Below are 20174 nucleotides of genomic sequence, written 5' to 3' on the forward strand. Positions count from 1 at the left end.
ATGCGGCTGATGTAGAGCCAGCTCCCGTCCCGTCAACTAACGAAGCTCATTGGTTCTGCGAAGGCGAATGCGGAAGATCCGAGCACGGGAAAAAAAGAGACTTCTTCAATCGCACGGTTCATGAGCGGAGCAGTCAAGGTCGCCCCCGTTTACGATTAAAAGGAGAAGTCTTACTCGGTAAAGCGTTTCGCAAGAGGCAGGTCAGGCGCCACCGTCTGAGTTTGAGCCAATGTTGGCATGCACGCGTGCCATTGAGAATGACGCGGGGACGCGACCACTTGGCTGATTGAGACATAGTGGCGGCAGGGAGACGAGCATAACCTCCCCCGCTGTACGTCATTACCGAGTGCTGCTAGGATGTCGGGGCGCCTCGCTGTCGCATGCACACCTGGTAAGCGCACGGAGCCCAACGGTGTATTCACTGCTCTTAGGGAGGCTTTTACGAAGCAACAATTAATGAGAGAACTGACGGGGCTCGAGCGTGAGAACGGCTGCCGACGGAAGTCGGCCGACGTAGGCAACGCGGCCTGGCATGGGAGAGTGTCACACGCGCAGAACCCATCCCTTTACGTGTTATAATTGGTAACGTGGTTTTACCAATGTAGAACCTGTTATGAAGGTGTCTCTGCGATTGGTTGTGATGATGCGAGTCCCAACATGTGATTGGTGTTTGTGAAGACTCTGTTCAACCGAGGGTTGAAAAGAGGATGTTTGAATCTGAAATGAGAGCGGACGTTCGGGCTTGGACCTGGACAGTAGTCTGAGGCTGCAATAAAGCGTCTCTTCACCGGATTACGGCTCTTTCTTTGCGCTGCCACCGTGCACTCGAGTCATCGGGGCGACCCATTCCGAACCTCTAACATCTTCCCTCCTTAGCTAGTGTTGAAGCTAGTCGAGGAGGAGGAAATTAACTCCCTCGCCCCAAAAAAATTGTGATTCTGAATTGAAAATGTTATTCATTTGTGGTCTTCCTCTGTTGTACCCCATCTTAACTTTCCTAAGCTATAGCTTGCCACTGTGCTATCGCTTTTCATTCGATTCAATTGTGCTATCGATTTTCATTTATGTGTATACATCTTCCAATATCGGGTGTAATGTACTAAGTCATTTTATTTGTTTTGATTGATATGTGGGGTTTAGCGCCCCAAAAGCACCATGTGATTAATAGAGACGCCATAGTGCAAGACCTTGAAAATTCAGACCACCTTGGGTGCCATTTTGATTGTTAACGAGAGGTGTTTTTTCATGATCGCTACTGTATGTGGCTTGTCGCAAGCACATAAACATCGCGTGTTTTATAATATATGCTTTGCTAACGTGTACAATTCCTTTTTTCTTGCTTGCATTTTCTTCTAGGCAATTAGATACATGGTCACGGATTCCTTTTGTAAGGACCTTAGAAAAATAAAAATGCTTTGAACCACAACTCCAGAGAGCCGCTGCTTGAGTGCACAAGGTAATTTGCCCGGTTACTTCTTAAATCCTGACGTGTTCTTGATCGCCCATGTTGTGTTTTTCAAATTGTGTCTGTCTGCTTTGTAAAGTTAAGGGTGTTTTATGTTGTAAGCTTTCATTTATGTTTACTCAGCAGAGCTCTGTAGCATTTGATAATTGATAAAAAGTGAATGGTCGTTTACCAAACTTGCTGGTACCTTTAACACTATTGATAAAGCATTGCCATACTAATCAATGTTCAAATATCTTTTTAAGTGAAGACGAATATAGAATCACCTCAGCTGCTTGAGCACTTGTGAAGGTCAATTTAATTTATCATATTGTTCGGCAAAAGCAATTTGAAGCTATCCTCGGGCCTGTTATTGTTTTCAGTGTGCCAAAAAATTTTAGTCAATGTGCATTTTTTACAGCTTGACTTTGAAGCAGAAATAAGGTTTGGATACACAATTGAAGCTATGGAGGTCAAGATGAGCAAAATGCCACAGATTTTGAACTAAAGAAGTCTGATGAAACTTGAAGATTATGTTCTACCCAGGACGGCCGGCTCTGAGATAATTTACTACTCTAAGGCGACACTTTATTACGTCTAGAATGAAAAAGGACCGATGAAAAACATGAGGGCTGTAGTTCTGTGTACGAAATACCCAAAAACCTATAGAAAGGTAGACTAATTCAGATTTCATTTATTTGAGTTTAACCAGTAAGTTGTGTTAAGCTTCATTAAACTAGAAAGCACATATTGGTGTAAGGACCACATTTATTTTTGTGTGAAGGTGCTTCAAGTATAAAGTGCACAAAGGTAAATATGTTGTGTGGTAACTGAACATCTCTCAAGACTGGCAAAGCTGGCTAATGTTCACGTCCTTCAATTGGAAAGCGTATGGATTTTTTCGGGTATGAAGCTGCGATTCTTTTTACACTAAGCAATCGTTGATGTGCCATGCTCACAGAGTTTTGGGCTCACTAGCATCTTTTGCTGCTTTGACTGAAAAGAAGCCAAGAAATCATGGTGAAATCGATCAGTTTTATAAAACGAAGAGCACCACAAACACCACAATTTAACGTCATTGTTTATTTAAAATTTCCTGCTACTCTTTTTTTGAAGGACACTAGAACTTGGCAACAAGTCTGCGCCAGGCATTTTGAAAGAGAATGGCAACTTCAAGATACCCTGAAAAAAAATAAACATTGTGGCATTACCACCTGGACCATCCCCTCCAAAGGCAGTCATCCTCTTGTTGACTGTATGTTATATTTCAAACCTGTCATACCCCTATGCTTTTGCACAGTTTTTGGGACTTGAGCTAACAGTTGTATTAAAGAGTGAGGCTTTTAACAATGTCTTTATGTTGTTTAAGCTGAAGTTTTTGATGAAAAGCCTAAAGCGATCAGGCCTATTATGAAAGTATTCAATCTTAAGCTGTAACACAAAAGTTGTGCCTTCTTTTTTATCACAAAGGCAAAGTGCTGGTGGTAGGTTTCAAGACTTCTATTTTTTTTCAATATGTCACTTGTATTTTTCAAGGCTTCTTTTGGTTATTCAAAGATTTTTGTTTCAGAGTACTGAATTATTTTTACGTGGAATTTTGTGAGCTCAGTAAATGGCATATAGGTACTTGCGCATTTGACTTACTTCATTTCCTGTAATAAACCTCCATTATATGGCATTGTTTACTGTTCTCTTTTTCATGGCGTATGTGCAAGTTTATTTTCAAGTGCTGCACATATAGTCCGGGCCTTTTTCTTACCAACCATTTAATAGTGGGGCATATGTGAAAATGACCCTTAATATTAGTCTCTTCTCCTTAGAGGCAGCTAAAGGGTAGAACCGAATCTGGCAGGCAACGCCAACGTTGCCGTTCTGCAATTAAAGGTATTTCAAACCTACTTTTGCATAGAACTGCGCTCTAATGGGAGGCTGTGGAGAACCGTTTGAGACCATACTGTTGCTAAAATGTCCACTTTTCGATTATTGATATCACCACAGGCCACATGCCAAGTCAGCTTTGCTGATGACCGGTATTTCACTGACATGAAAAGGCAAAATTACTGCAGAAGCGTTAACCATGGTCAGCTTCCTAATTTTCTGTTAGAACACTGCTTTACATAAAAGAGAGGTCTGAAGGAACCTCGAACGGTGTACCGGATAGGGCTATCACTATTTTATGTGGATCACCATCCAAATAACTAAAACAGCATGTTCATTTGGAACAAAGTTTTATATATTCGTACGTGGATCATCGTTCCAGTCCCTGAAACAGCAGTTTTATTTGGAACAGTGTTCCATGCATACTTATGTGGAACGATGATTCACGAAATAATTTAGTAAAAATCTGTGGTGCACTGTTGCATCTATTTTCTAAAGTACGTGTAACGGGGCTGCAATTGTATAGCTGGAACGTTTTTTGCAAAAAAGTTCCAGCTACTATTTGAGTCTTATGTGGATCCAGGTTAAGAGTAATGGGGCACACTGAACTATTAAATGTGAAGTTGAAAAAAGTCAAGACCACCTGGGAAGGGCCCGAAATCTGGGCCACTGGAGGTCACCTAGTACCACCGGCAGAAATCTACATAGGGAGAGTTACCAGTAACAACCACATTAATCCCGAAAGCTTCCTAGTGCTGCAATGAACCTCAAGACCAGCTCTTAGCAAATCTAATTGGATGGGAGAGTCTGAGGGAAGAATAATTGTATAACACAATACTCACTCTTCAAGCTCATGGTAATGCCCTTTGGCCTTTGCTCGCTACATGTGACTATCCGACGCTTTATGAATAAAGTACTGGCAGGACTGCAGTGTCAGGCTTTCTTCGTTCGTTTTGACGACGTTATTGTGCCTGCCTCAAACCTCGACAAACACATCCGGTGCATTGAATTTACTTTAAGAAATTGCGACATCTGGCCTTACTGTGGAACCTGAAAAGTGCCGCTCTGGATACGACAAACAATTCTTTTTTTGATAAAGTGGTCAGTAAGTCTGGAGTTCCCCTTGACCCGCAGAAAACTACTGCCATCACTGGCTTCCCGCCACTCATCGACCCGAAGGTCTTTTGTAAATATCTCAGTTTATGTGCCTATTGCACTCGCTTCTTCTATAACTTTTTATTAATTGTCAAGCCCCTCATGCGAATCGTGAAAAGCGCAGTCCGATTCAGGAGTGAAGTAGCGAAATGTAAAAAATTTCACGAGGTGAAACACAGCCTGCAGAAATCTCAGACACTTACGCAATTATATATATACAGCGATAAAAAAATCAACATCGATTAGTCATAGTTGGACATTGCACCATCTTGGTGCAGAAGACTGAAAGAGAGGAAAAGATTATTCGTTATGTTAGTCGGTCTCTATCCAAGGTATAAGCTATTACACAAAAAATTGGCTCCGAATAGGCACGTTACACTGCAAATATCGTCAAATATCGTCAAATATCGTCAAATATCGCCAAATATAGTCTTGCGTCTGGAGAGAGTGAACAAAACGTTTATTAGATGTTCTGAGCAAGAAAATCGGTGAATGGCGCAGCGTTACAGTGCCTCAAGCGTGTAGCGGAGGCGAACGAGCGCATCAAGGCACTACAGACACGAGCATCCTCTGGCAGGTATCTTCGAAAAAGAAGGCGTGCGCGCCTGCGCAGAAAGATCAGCGCCTGTCTCGGATGTGATAAGGTGTAGAACGCAAAGCGTCGGGCAGGTGCCACCACCATGTCGTCGTAGCAAAGCGTTGGAAAGATTGTTTGAGCATGGCGTTGCACTGTCAGCGCAGAGCGATAAGAGCTACAGTATTTAGATTTACCTGTGTGGGCCTTTTCTAGTATAAAGGCAGACGTACAAAACAACGACGTGTTGTTATGGCTCCTCAGATATGCGCAATATTTGCTTTTTAATTGACATTCGCACAACTATGAACGCTAAATCTCGAGCAATGATGGTGGGCGCTGCGGATGGGGTTGGCCGTTTGGTGCCGTTTGAGGTATCGTTAGGGCTGACAAACAGGCAAATGTACAGGCAGACCAAAACTTTTTTGTCGAAGGTCCCCATGAAAGACTATCTTCTTTAAAAAGAGTGTCATCTCATCGTCTCGGCTATAATGATGAATGGTGCTTTATGGCACAAGGGCCACGGGTGACCGAAGAGCACCAGAACAAAATAGGGCTTGTCAACGATGATAGTGTTAGGTGGCTGTATTGGGGCCTAAAACTCTATGCAATAACTTGTGTAAAATTAAATAGTATATAAAATAATGATATCGACAAGAGTGTTTGCAATGAAATTGAGTGGCGGGAAGTCGTATAAGTTGTACTGTGAGAATAACTAGCACGGATGCCTCACCAATTATCTTGAGACTAAAAGCATGAAGACCGGTGCATTCTATTGAATGCGTATCACAACAGCAGCCTCTCTCGAGAGGCCATGCTACGAATTACCAGGACAGATGACATTGCAAGTATGCACATGTTTTAAAAACCCTAAAAGTGACTCGTGTTTAATGAAAGGTTTTTTGCCTAAAACAATAAAGGATGGAAAGGAATGTAGTGCTTGTAATGAAAAATGCTTTCTTCTATACGGATCTAGTGCTGCACATTGTATAAGGATATCAGGGGCTCACCACATTTCACCACTGTCAGGGGCTCAGCACATCTATCGCAGCTAGACGAGTCAACCCCGGACAAAAGGTGTGCGTGGGTACAGTAAGTGTGCCATATTCTTAATCTACGGAGTGTGACGTTTATGCGACGTGTTGTTCACGTTGGTGACTAGTTACCTAGTTCTAGCTTGACCAGGTGCAGTTTATTTTTTGTTTGAGTGTCCCGTAGATATTGCCAGTGTGATTTCAGTGTTTTCTTCAGAAAGGGCTTTAAGTCTATTGCAGAAATCTCCCTGGATGTATGAGAGCCGTCTGTAAGGACAGATGTGGCTAGTCGGTCAGCTATCTTATAGCCCTCGATATCTCAGTTCGCATGAAACAAATACACCAGAACGTTCCTCTGGGACGAGCAAACTGTGCATAACAGTGAATAGAGACACATTATTACAGAATTTTTTTGTTCTTATTGTTTTGAGTACTTTCACGACGTTTAAGAGTCTGTGTATATAACTGGCTCAGGTATGTTCGATTCTTTATAATGCTTACCCGCCACTAACATAGCACATACTTAGGCCATAAATATGCTTGCATTTGGATACAATATGACAGCCTCGGACAGGGATGGGCTGACCGCAACGTACGATACGCCATCATAAGACTTGGATACGTCTTTGAAGAATTCGGGACAAGAGTAGTTATGCTGAAGCGCAAAAAAGTGTGCGAGAACGTGTGCGGCAGCGACATGCTTCGTAAGTTTTATAAAACAGAAATCACAGTTTATGGGCTGCCATTCCCACTGCGGGAGCTGTTCAACAGGAGCCGTGAGCTGGTATTTAAAGAGTGGGACACTAATTTCCTCAGCCAGAGCTCGTACGCAGAGAGTATAGCTCTCTCGTAGCAGCATGATTATGAAACAAAAAAGAGCTGGACAGCGCGTTTACAGCCTAATATGTTGGATGTTTGTAGTTTGCACTAACGTTTAGGAAGTTCATAATTGATAAACAAGATCTTTTCTACTCCAACGACCATTTGTTTGCTTCTACGTAGCCCCACCGCAGTGGTCTAGTGGCTAAGGTACTCGGCTGTTGACCCGCAGGCCGCTGCAATGAATCACGGCTGCCGTAGCTTCGTTTCCGAAGCAGGTGAAAATGCTGTATGCCCGTGTGCTCAGATTTGGGTGCATGTTAAAGAACCCCAGGTGATTAAAATTCCCGGAGCCCTCCACTACGGCGTCTCTCATATTCATATGGTGGTTTTGGGATGCTAAACCCCACTTATCAATCAATCTATTTCTTCTATGAAAAGGCTTCGTATTGGACTTGTCCTGAAAGCTCCTGTGGAACGGTGGATGGACAGATGATAGACTGGATCCAACGTCTTCAAAGCGCTTAAGGCGGTGGCCTGATAGGCTACAGCTCCATATTCATTGCGAATGAGTATAGGGCTCTTGTATAGACTCATGAGGCATTTTCTATCACTGCCCCTAGAGTTCGCGGAAAAACCTTTAGAATATATATTATTTTCATCCACTTTTTTCTGATATATTGGATGTGTGTTACAAATGTTACTTTCATGTCTAGTATGACTCCTGAGATTTTATGCTCCGTTAATCTAGAAGGCAATTGCTCTGCAGGTCAATATGTCGATCTCAATGTAGGCCTCTCCTCTTAGAAAACAGGACACAGGTGCTCTTGTGTGGGTTAAGGCAGAATCCATTTTTGTCTGCCCTTTCCGACACCTTATTCAGAACAAGGTGAACCTGCCTCTCGCATACTGCAAGGTTGCCTGATTTGAAGCCTCTCTGAATGTCGTCTATGTATATCCAATTGAACATAGTTCGTGGAATGCATATACCCCGAAATTTATTTTATTTTAAAACGCGTGCAGCTAAGCACAACGCCTCGTGGTTCTCCAGTTTTCTGGAGAAACGGTCGTGACAAAACGTTGCCCAGTTTAACATGGAAAGTTCGGTTAGACAAGTAGCTCTAAATGAAGTTCAGTCTTTCACCACGAATACCTAGTTCTGAAAGGTCTCTCAGTATTCCGAATCGTCATGTTGTGTCGTATGCTTTCTCCATGCCTAAAAACGCAGAGAAGAATAATTGCTCGTGAATGAAAGCGCCTCTAATGTGTGTTGCTATCTGTACGAGATGTTCAGTAGTGAGCCGTCCCTCTCAAAAATAACACTGGTGCGGGTCAAGCAGGCACTTTGATTATGAGAAATGTGTTAATCAAAGGCTTACCATTTACTCGAAAAGCATACAGAGGCACTTGGTGAATGCTATTGGTCTGTAGCTCGAAACAGAGAACGTATCTTCACCCTCCTTCAAGATAAAAAACACAATGGCCTCTTTTCACGAGAAAGAATTTACATCGGAACATTATATGGCATTGTAAAGTGTAAAGAGAGTCTTCTGTGTTTCGAGAGGCAGGAGCACCAACATTTCATATGCTGCATGGTCAAGACCTGAGGATGATTTGTTGCAGCAGTTTAGCAATACCTGCAAATCAGCTAGGCAGAAACGTTTATTGTATTCTTAGTATTTTGTACACCTTCGTTATAGTTTCTGTCTCTCTATTCTTGGTTTATAGTGCTGGAAACGCTTAGAGTAATGCAATGAGCTTGACGCGTATTCAAAATGGGCGCCCAAGAAGCTTGCTTGGTCCTCCAGCATATTGCCCTGCATATAAAAAAAGTCGGTGTGTTTCTCGTCCATGTATCCTGTGAACCCTGTTCCACACTTGCTTTCGTCTGCATACGAGTTTATCCCTAACAAGAACTTTTTCCAGCTTTCTCTTCGAGCTTTCCGGCATGCCCTCCTTGCTTGAGATTTTAAGTTTTTTTTTTATTTGTGAGGTTCTCCACTGTAAGGAATCTTGCAATAACCGCCATGCTTTGTTTTGATTGTTCCACGCCTTTCTACATTTATTGTTCCATCAGGGAACACGTCGTTTAGAGCCGGAGATACACGCTTCTGGATTACAATTAGAAGCAGCATTTCCCAGAAGGACCGTAAAATCCTTCACGGCATCCGCTACTGTCAGACCGGACATTTCAGCCGACATTATGTGAGTAACAGTTTCGAATTGATCCAAGTCAAGCAGCCACCAATGGGCTTGAAGAATAAGATTATTCTAGTTTGGCGCACTAAAAATTATCATGAAATGATCACTTCCGTAAGGGTTCTTAGGAACATTTTGTTTAAAATGGGTTAGAAGTGATGGCGATGAAATGCTAAGGTATATAGACGAGTATGAATTGTTTGCAAGGCTAAAATACGTGGGCTCTTTCATAATAAAAAGGCATAGCTTAGAAGAAAAAAGCATCTGCTCGATAAGAAGTCCTCGAGCATCGCATCGAGAATCACCCGAAATGACATTGTGTGCATTCAAATTACCAAAAATCAAATAGGACTCTAGCAGCTCATCTAATAATTATTCTAGGTATTCTTCGTGGAGCTGATGATGATGTGGTATATACAGTGAGCAAATAGTGAGTTTATTTAAAAAACCGCTCGGATGGCAACTGGCTCAAGGGGCATTTGAAGTGGTATATGATAACACGCCACTTTTTTTTGTACTATAATAGCCACACCACCTGATGACGCCACATCATCATCCCGATCTTTTCGGAGAGTGACGTAGTGACGGGGAAAGTTGGTATGTTTCGACTTTAAATGTATCTCCTGTACGCACAGCACTTTTGAATCGAATTCGTGGAGGAGTTTTTGTATGTCATCGAAGTTCCTAAGAAGACTTTTTATATTTCATTGTATTATTTGTGGATTATTATTGAACATAAGGTGGTGCTGCGTGTACTACAAGGACTGTTTTAGAGGACATTTGTGAGGCCCTGTGATTGGTGTTTTTTTTTTTGGTGCAGCCAACTAAAGGTTGCCGCTCCTTTGGCGCTACATGCGCTATTTGGCTAGCAGTGGTCTCCATTGCTTCCTGTGAGGCACTGAACACCCGCTCCGCAGAGCAATGTGTTTGTCCCGTAGACTTCACCTTAACATACAAAGTCTTTGTCCCCACCGAGTCAGAGGTTGATGGACCTCCTTAGCCTGTTCATTGCCCTGCCTGCTGCCAGGTCTTGTAGAAACCATCGGTGTAGCCTGGTTGACTGTAAGTGGGGCAGCACTGGCTGCTCCCAAAGTAGGGGCGAGTGGCTTTAACCTGCACTCTCAAAAATTGTAGCGACGTTGTCTATATTTAGGGAGAAACGGCGATGTCCTCAATGCTCGTGTTTAAATAGAGAAACGTTGCTCGTTTTGCCACGGAGAAACATGTTTCTCCGTAGAAGAATTAAGATGGCTGACCCAAGGTTAGCGAAGCGAGTGGGCTTAGCAAATGCATAAATTCTTCACTGGTAAGGAGTACACGGCTTTCACAGTTGTAAAAAACGGTCTCGGCGAGATTGATGTCAAACTAAATGATTTTAAAAACAAGCAGATGAACCTGTAGTGGTGATAAAATTGCGAAACAGAATGATGGAGCTAGTAGGTTTTGTTCGGCAAGCATGACGGCGTTCACTTTGAAAGACACGGATACTGCGGTATCCTCAACTAAAGAGTGCATGCTAGGCTTGCAGTATTTATTTCTCGCAGATGCACATAGTGTAGCGGCGTTATTCACGTATTCACAAAGCCGCAGGCCACGAGATGTGCCTCCAAACCATAAACTCGTTCACAGCAAAACCAATCCGACTCAGTAGTGCAGTTTTGATAGATAGATGTTTAACGTTATATAAGTAGCTGGAGGTGTGGGAACGTCACAGCCGTGAAGTGGGCGGTAGCTGGTGCCATCTGGAGGGACTGAACAATACCAAAAAATTCACCTACGGCCACGTACATTGTCATACCTAGCAGCACGGTTTCCTAGCGGATAGTTGGCGATTCAGCCCTCTCATGGATTACTCACTGACAGCGGACGACTAATATATGCTGAAGCAATGCATATAGTTAAGCATGCACACAAGTACATATAGTATACATAGAGAGTGAACTCAATGAACAAGACTACAATTAACAATTCTCTACAGCGGCACACCCTTAGAAGTGTTTACTCACACCCCAGTACGAAAGAACACAAGCTTATATAGCAATGAATTTGGACTGACCATTGTGGCACAATTGACAAGTAAGCTTTGGTAAACTTTTTTACGTATTGTGGCCATACCGCAACATGCTCACGCATAAATACGTTGTATCTCAATCTTAGACAGTCGCAAGTTTATCAACGACTGCATAATGATGAACGGAGTAATTACTAGTGCTCGTCCTGTTTTCGTGAAAACAATTGCCCCAAGTAATGCTTAAATTCCCAACAGCATTCTGAAGGCTGTGTCATCTCTCGACCACTGCCACTGGTATTTTTTTTTCCTTGAATCCTCCGAGATGGCGAACGCTTTCCGTGCCCTTGCCATTTCGGAGGTGACGCCATTTTTATTCTTCCACTTGTTACTAGGAGAGGGCGCAGCATGCAGGCCACACTTGGTCTCCGTCGTGGGAGGTTTCCTGTGGTCCCGTGAACCTCAATTAGTTATTTCATGTTAACCTTTGCTTATATTGTGTTTGCGTGCTTACCAAAAGTGTGAACGCTAGCCACAAACACAGTACGCCGTGAGACCTTCAATGATAATGTTTTTGATGTAGTAATGACCGTCTTAGCAGTGTATAAACGTCAGACTCTGGAGTTTTGCGAACATGCAGACCCACATGTCGACGCAGTTTTGAGTAGTGCACAGCCTGGCTCTCTTAAACAGTTTGCTGCACAACCAGGGGACACTACAGCACACAAAACAATAATTGAGCAAATTATTAGATGTCTTTGCGCATTGAACACTCAGAAAAAACTACCAGTTTCTCTCCGCTAGTCGGACGCGTCACCGAAGCACCGAGAAGTGCTTGCTGGTCCACTCGTCTGAATGACGGCGAAGAGAAGAGCAGACGCAAAAGCTCCACGCTCTACAAATAAAACCCCAGAGTGCGCTACTGTTGTGTTGTGAAATGGCACGGACGTAAAAGACTTCCCTTTTGTTGATTTCTGCAGCTTTTGCAAAGCAGAATGTCGAGAGTGCTAAATACAGGCCGTTACGAACGTGTCGGGTAAGCGTATTATTCACGTTCTCACAGCCGTTCGCTTGAGTAAGTATGATAAAGTTATTGGTATTGCTTTGAGTAGCCTTGACGGAGAACCGTGGCAACATTGATTATAAAGCTTAACAGACCCTCTCACCGTGGTGCGCGGCGTGCAACACAAGACAGAGGAGGCCCACGATATACATCGCACACTCGCAACCACCGATAATGGGAAGTTGTCGCCACCACACAGAATTCTACACGCAGGGCTTTGAAGGGTCTTTAGGTAACGGCTTTAACTAGGAAATGCGAACACGTACGTCATACACGTAAATGAAAAAATGATGGCGAACATGATCAGGGGCTTGGTTTTTTTCATCGTTTGTTTTCGCAGTTACCAGAGCTATCTGGGATGCATCGACCTTGCCCTCTGTTGTACACTCAAAAAGTGGATAAGCACGCGTCATCATCAGCAGTATATACAAACAGAAGACAACCCTGCACAGAGTATTCCAGCAAGTGTAATAAAAAATTTCAATGAACAAGATGAGAGAAATTGATGGGGAATACAACTGCAAAGCGAAAATCACCAGGGCCAATTGTTCCGGATAAAGTGAGCTTCGTACCACTGGTCGCACAGAATGTTTGTGCGTGCATGTCATCGCTTTGGCATTATGTGTATACCCAAGTTTACCGCATTTAAGCGTTGTGTTCTTAATCAAGTCCTGACAAAAGAGCTAGATATAGTCAGTAAACAGAACATTTCTTCTGTATAGTTTCCTAGATATAGCCTGCATTTAACCAGGACCTGATTAAAAGTACAGAACGCATGTCGGAATGCTTGCCTCCAACTCAATGTCATGCGATGCTCACTTGCACTTAAATTTCCAGTTGAAGAACACCGAAATAAACGAAGCATTTTTTGCAATGTGACCACATTTTGTTTTCATAAGCTTCCTACTTTTATGAATCGAGGTTGGATTGAAGAAATAAGCTTGCCAGGCCCTTGATTTTCAGAAAACCATGCCTAAAAACCAAAGAAAAAGGAGGGTCTATGAACGTTCACTTACGCCCGGCTTCTGTGCACTACCCATTTAAGACCGGTGTGATGCTGGGAGCTCTGGTGGCAGCATTTTTCGCCGCGCCACCTGGAGAGAATCTGACGTCTATACGTAGGTTACAACGCGGGTCGTGGGAGAGAAATAAGAGATGACCTCGCACCCGCCAAAGTTCTTTCGTGTGTGATGGCAGTGGCTGTTGGCGTCGTGGCAGCTTGATTACTAGAGCAGAGGAACTAGCTCTGCAGTGCGCAAATTTACTATAATGATATAGCATGCTGTGCCTAAATACTTCTCTGCTTGATATGCGTCTCACCATTCGCCTCGCGTGTCAACATGCAGTGATTGTGCGCGCCACACTTGTGTTGTTAGTGCTGTGGCTCTGGTGGATACTCTGGACTTGCAATACTCTTTTCACAAAGATGAGTGAGAGTGTTAGTACTTATTTGCTGTGCAAAGCTGTCACTAGACGTGCATTTTGTGTTGAGTTTCTCACGACAAAAGAAATTCATGTGGACGAAACGGCATAGTGCACGTGTGTATAATTGCGTCCTACCTCTCAATGCTGGCATGGACAATTCAAAACGCATGTGATTGAGAATTTGGTTAAACTGACACAAGTCATTGGTTTGCTTTTCACGAAAGTGTAGTTATGATGATGTTTAAAACGTTTCTGAATATTGTAATTCAGTTCAGCAAATTAGCGCTCGGTGAAACTTCGCAGCCACTTTCTCTTCTTGCTTTCACCTGCCATGGTAGCATAGCCTTGTTGAGTGTCGTGTGACAATACTGGAGGACGCAGGCTCGACTCCCGGCCACGGCGGCCACATTCGATTGGGGGAAAGCGCAAAGAACACCTTTGTAACTCCACGTATAAAACAGGTATAACTCCACCAATTGTGTAATATTGTGCTTTCATGCTTGGACTGTGCAGTGGTAGCACGTTTCCTACAATGTTGAGAAATTAGGTGTGATGCTTTTTTAGGTGTGATGCCTCATCGAATTCATAAACGCTATTGGTGCCGTGCGAAACCAATAATCCGTTTGCTTACCAAGTATTTCGACAGTAAAAAAACTCATTATTTGGGTATAGTCTGAGGCAATTGATAAAGCAAGACTGATTAGGGAAGCCGAGCTCCTTCTATTCCTGACCAAACGGTAATATGAAACAACACAAAACACACGGAAGTGTGCGGAGCATTGTGTCATTTCTCAGCAATAAAAAAGAAAGGCTTTTACTTTACACAAATAAAACAAAAAATAAACGTCACTGCTGCATTGCTTGAATCAGTGTTAGGTAAAAGTAATCGCTCGCGACTGGCCGTGGCCGCCTAGGCTCGGCGAGCGCATGCACGTGGGCAAGCCCGCGTGGTTGAGGAGAAACTTGAAGACTGAAAGATAAACGTTACTTTTGAATTCTTGTCGCGAGAGGGCGCGACGGGTAAAGATCCGAATGAGAGAAGTCGAGAATCCGAAGTCGCAGCGCCAAGTAAGAAACAGGTTCGATCCCTTTTTTTAGAGTGTGGGCATGCTAGGCTTGGGCCAGGTATCCACCAAGGGCCATTGCGGTGCCACTCCTCGTTCCACCACTTCAGTGAAACATGTTCTTAGTGCGAAAAATGAATGTGAGACTAGGTGTCGTGCTTCACGAAATGTGATATTTTTGTTAACTTTCATACTGGTAATTTCATTTTCTTTCATAATTGGCTGGGCATAGTCTGGAGTATGCAGGATGAGTACTTTTGCAGTGTGCACACAGAACCTCATCGTTTTTGCATTCATCGGTACCGTGACCATTTGTTGGCGCACTTAGTGCAAGTTAGCTGAGCTCGGCACGTCTGAGATACGTGTCTCAATTGCTGACATTAGAAACAACATCTCTGATTCAAAATATATGCTCGCACAAGAAGTATTACAGAGCCGGTTTCGATTGGACGTAGAATGAATGAGTTGAAAGTGAGTATTAAGTGTTTTGTTGAACTTTCTGTGTTGTTGCGTCTTATTGTGATGCGTTGCAGATGTGTTAGGCCCTCATCCTTTCATACATCGAGGAGTTCGTTTTCGGTTAGTGTCGTCAAGTCTTCATCGAATATTACGCCCTTTGCTGTGTTCATTGTATAGTGTGCACACACTGATTCAGGAAATGGCCAAAAACAACAAAGTGTGCAAATTTGTCGAACTGTTCCTTGTCCTTTATTTCAAGTAAAATTTCTCCACTTACCGTCTTTGTAAGTTTATAGCCAGTTTCACTGATGTCTTCTAGGCACTTGGCCACAAGAAAAGGTGAGATTGCTCTGGCTTTTGCTGAAGGTTGTTCCCAATGAACAAGAGAAAATTTTGGGAAGGTTGCTATGTTTTGGTCAAGAAAAAGAGCTGATACATCGGTGTGTACCCTTTTGGAGGCATGCCCCGCCGCAGTGGTCTAGTGGCTAACGTACTAGGCTGCTGACCCGCAGGTCGCGGGATCGAATCATAGCTGTGGCGGCTGCATTTCCGATGAAAGCGGAAATGCTGTAGGCTCGTGTGCTCAGATTTGGGTGCACGCTAAAGAACCCCAGGTGTTCTAAATTTTCGGGCCCTCCACTACTTCGTCTCCCATATTCTTATGGTGGTTTCGGGACGTTAAACACCACATATAAATCAATTTGGAGGCACGATCCGTTACGAGGAGAGAAGGTTCAAAGGTCCCATGAAAATTCTGGTTTTTTGGCACCGGCGCCTACCACCCACGGAGCCCAACAAGGGGGCGTGCTAGAACATGTAGACAAGTCTTAACTAAGCCATTGCTATGACAAAATATGGTTTACTCTATGCAGAATAGCCACACAGGGTTAACCCTAGCCGCCAGGATACAATAAAGTAAATAGAAAAGAGAAGAAGACAGGATACACCTAAAGTGCAGATATAGGCAAAGACGTAAGGAGTGAAAGAAAGGAAAAGGCGACTACCGATTTCCCCATCGTGCGTCAGCCCAGGGGTGCCGTATACGTGAAGCTGGGGCCAAAGCGGTGTGTTGCTTTGGTCGGGGGGCCTTAAAGGTCCAATTGCTCGGCATCAGCTCAACCTCCAGGATCCTTTTTTCTCGGTCACGGTTCAGCCACGCACGGCTAGGCGTAAAAGGGAATCGAAATCTCTCCGTTAGCTTGCGTTCGTGGTGTCACTAAACACCAAACGCCAACATACACAGAGGCCCGTGCGGTCATCATGTGGGCTACGTTGAAGCATCACCGCTACCTTTATGACAGACCTTTCAAAGATGCAAGCGACCACCATGCCTTGTGTTAGCTTGCCAACTTGAAGGACCCTTCAGGTCGCCTTGCATAGTGGAGTCTTAGAGTTGACAAAAGCGACATTACCGCCATTCGCTTTTCCGGAAAAAAGCACTCTAACGCTGACTCTCTGTATAGTTCCCCATGGACTCCCGCTGCAAGACAACTGCTTCTTTGAATCTATGAGGGCCAGCGATACACCAAACGAGAGCAAGTCAACCCGGCACTCAGGGGCTTTGTGAATACTTTGAGGGCAGGACCACGTTGTTCTGAAGATTTATATGCGAGGACTGGCATCTTTTTTCTTACGAAGCAGCATCCTCTTAAAGAACTCCTGCAAACTTCCAACTGCTACATAGAGCCAACTCTTTCTCATGCCCCTAAGCAGTCATCAATGCAACCAGCAGTGCTCCAGGCCCGACACGAGAACGTAATGACTGGACAGCTCGGTGTTTTCTGCATGCTCGGAAAAATGCAGGAAAAGTACTCTTGACCGTGCCCAGCCGCAGACATCACTCATTACGTAAAGACCTGCCGAGGCTGTCAGTGCTTCTAGACTCCACCAACAAGATAAATGGGCTTCCTTCAGCCAATAGCACCACCAAACAGCTCATTCCAGCAATTTGTGAAGGTTCTACAGAGGCCACTCTCAATGTCAACTACCGTAAAGAAATGCGTGGTCGTAGCTACCGACTACATCACCCGCTACGCTGAATCAAAGGCTCTGGCAAAAGGCAGTGTGGCCGAGCTAGATGTTGTTCGATGAGGACAGCGCTTTTATCATGACGCTGCAGAGGTTTTTATCACCGACAGAAATATGGCCTTTACCACGGACCTAACTCGAGTGATTTAGGAAACAGACGCACAAGCCCTCGCCTGACCACCACCTACCATCCGCAGACCAATGGCCTCACCGAGCGTCTAAAGAACACCATCAACGCCATGCTGGCCAAAGTGGACAGTTGCGTTAGTTGGTGATTCGTGATCGATGTGCACAGGGCGGTGGAAAACATAGATGATGAGTAGACGGTCCGCACTAGTCGTTGGTTTTTTATTGTCCTGTTTTCTACCAAGCATTATACATCGAACATGCTGGTGGTACATATAGACATCGAGCACAAGACATGGGATTGTATTTTTCAGTATCTGACCTTCGCATACAACACAGCCACACAAGAACCAGCCCAGAGACACCGTACAAGTTTATCTACGAAAAATCAGCCTAAAAACAACGCCGGACGCAGTGCTGCTAACTGCCATCGACAAACAAAATTTTGACGTCGCCGCTTATCCACACTATGCCGAAAATGCTCGACAGCTCGCCCACTTGCACATAAAAATAAAAAAAGCTTAAAATTGGAGCCACTGAAGAGCCTATACATATTCCTTATCTCTGGACACAAAGATTACCACTTCAAGCCAAAAAGGTTGACTTCAAGTAGAGGCTAAGTAATTCTTAAAAACTAGATACAGAAGTTCCACACTTCCAAAAAAAAGAGAATTCATCAATATCCCGTGAAATGAAGCTTTGAACGCCTGCCATCAGCTCATCTTGAGGTTTGGAATAGTAAAGTCCTCAATACCTATACTGAAAGCGCTGCAGCTGCAAGAGCTATCAGTGCTCAGAAACTGTACCACCGCTTCGGAATTACCGACACAAAAAGGATCCGAGATAGAATGGGTTTCTGAATTGCTTTGCAGGTATCTCGAAACAACGTTTTGCCACATGTCTCTTTAAGACACAATCGCTCTGAAAAGCATGTCTGGCTTGTGTGTTTTGACCGAAAAAATTATATCAATTTCAGATCACTTAGCAAATTTGATCGCGAAAGCTAACCGCTTGAAATTCATGTCAGAAAGCAAAGAACAAGCCTTTTTCTTTGCTTATAGCACTTGCGATTTGCAGGCACAAAGTTCTTGTTGAGTGCTTTCACGGCCTTCTCCGAAAAGCAGCCCTCATTCATAACAACAAAGAAACCTTCTTTCTCAGCAACAAGAAGTTGTAGTTTGTTACGTGCCAACAATTTACAAATTGGGCGATCTCTGTCTGTACCCTGTACATTCGTCTTAGTATTAGCAATCACATCCACACACTCCGAAATGCACCTGGGTCGCTCCTCTTTCACCACTTACCTGGAAATGGTCCATGCTAACACCAACTTGTCCACCCGCTTGACTGATGGCTCGAAATAAAACTTGGTACCAAGACCAAGAATATCAAGGTGCTTGTCAGGATGTGCTATGCTGCTGAGTTAACACTTTTTTTAGCTTGTGCATTCAACGTTTTGTCAATGGAAGTAGAGGAAGAACTTGTCGCCAGAGATACTCGGCCGTGTCGTTGCCAGTGCGGCACCTGCCTTTATAGAACGGCTGCCAGCGATTTCTATGACTCAAGCTGCACGACACCTTCAACCAGTCCTTGTAGCTCCTTACTCGCCAGAGTAATTCGGACTGCAGAATCCGGCATATTCTCCTTGAATATTTCACGAAGGGTTGAAACCATCCACACAAGGCTTGAAGATTGGGAAGACAGGTTCCGTAGCTAATGTGCCAGGATGCCGTTCTCGCCTTGCAAACGCATACGGCAATCATTTAAGCCAGCGTGGCCGGGTCAGGTGCAGTGAGGTGATGAAAAGAATTAGTGCCGTGGGTAGTAGACATGAATAACAACAATATCGAAAGTTGGGATGGTTGGATATGCATGGTATAACCGTCAGTTCAAGCGCGCGAATAAACACAAAAGAAAAGAGGACAAGCGGTTTCTCGGAACTAAACGATTTACTAGAAAGAGAAGAATATATAATCAGGCAATCAATAAAGAACCAAACTCGGCGCTCAGCATCAGTACCTGTCTTGCTTTCCCCTCGCAACGTGCCGACACCGTCAAGTCTGGCGCGAAAGCCGCCCTCGCAAAGCGTACTACGCTTCGCACTCGCCCTCGAAGCTTCCCCAGTTTCTCTATCCAACTACCTCCCGTTGCGTCGCAGAAGCAGGAGACAAGGAGTGGGTCTAGACTATAAACTATGTCTAGACTGAGCATCGCCGGCTCTGTGACAATGACGGGTTGGTTACAGGGGCACTTTTGTCACTTATGGTCGCCCATTCGCACTGTGAGTTCTACGATGATCAGTGAATAAGTCGGGGAATGCAAGAAAAAACATCGAGATGTTTTGCTTGTTGGAAAAGAACGCCGCACGCGTTCAGAGTTTTGTGTATTTGGTATGAAACACTGCGCGTTACAAGCAGTGACAATTAACACTTTTTATTCTTCAGTAGTCTACCTCGACAAATACTTCGCTTTCTGAAAGACGCCGTTTGGCCACATGTGCGACCATTTGATTTGAAAACAGTCAATATTACTGAAAAGGAACACGATAGAGATATTGCCATTGTGCTACTTAAGCATAATTGAAATACAGATGACGAAAAAAGGGGACGATAATAACTCAAGCAATTTGACTGTGAAGGACGTGGGGAGTAAATGTAGGGTGGCTAGTTGCAGCTTCTCACAATGTTTTGGCAAAATTATTTATCACAATAATAAGTGACACAATTATGGCACCTAATAATCTAGAGCGTAAGTGGAGTTCGGTAGACTACCTGATATATATCGGCACGAGATAAAATCGGTTCGCAATGGTAAAACGATCTCTAACGACAGGAGGGCAATTTAATTCAACGACGAATATTAGCCCAGTTTTCACCAATATACGCGTCTCCAAAAAGG

The 20174-nt window shown here is 43.9% G+C and overlaps 1 long non-coding RNA gene across 2 annotated transcripts in view; it reads left to right on the forward strand.

Moving 5' to 3' along the window:
* LOC142777281 (uncharacterized) overlaps positions 1 to 3065 on the forward strand; it is a 33155-nt gene extending 30090 nt beyond the window's left edge. The window contains exons 3-4 of one of the 2 annotated variants that reach the window (XR_012888005.1): positions 1357 to 1456; positions 1866 to 3065. This is a non-coding gene — a long non-coding RNA (uncharacterized LOC142777281). The remainder of the gene's footprint in view (positions 1 to 1356; positions 1457 to 1865) is intronic. The other variant, XR_012888006.1, reaches the window with a different exon arrangement.
* Positions 3066 to 20174: the final 17109 nt, after the last annotated feature.

Source organism: Rhipicephalus microplus, chromosome X, assembly GCF_043290135.1.
Source record: "Rhipicephalus microplus isolate Deutch F79 chromosome X, USDA_Rmic, whole genome shotgun sequence".
In the NCBI taxonomy this organism is placed as follows: Eukaryota; Metazoa; Arthropoda; class Arachnida; order Ixodida; family Ixodidae; genus Rhipicephalus; species Rhipicephalus microplus.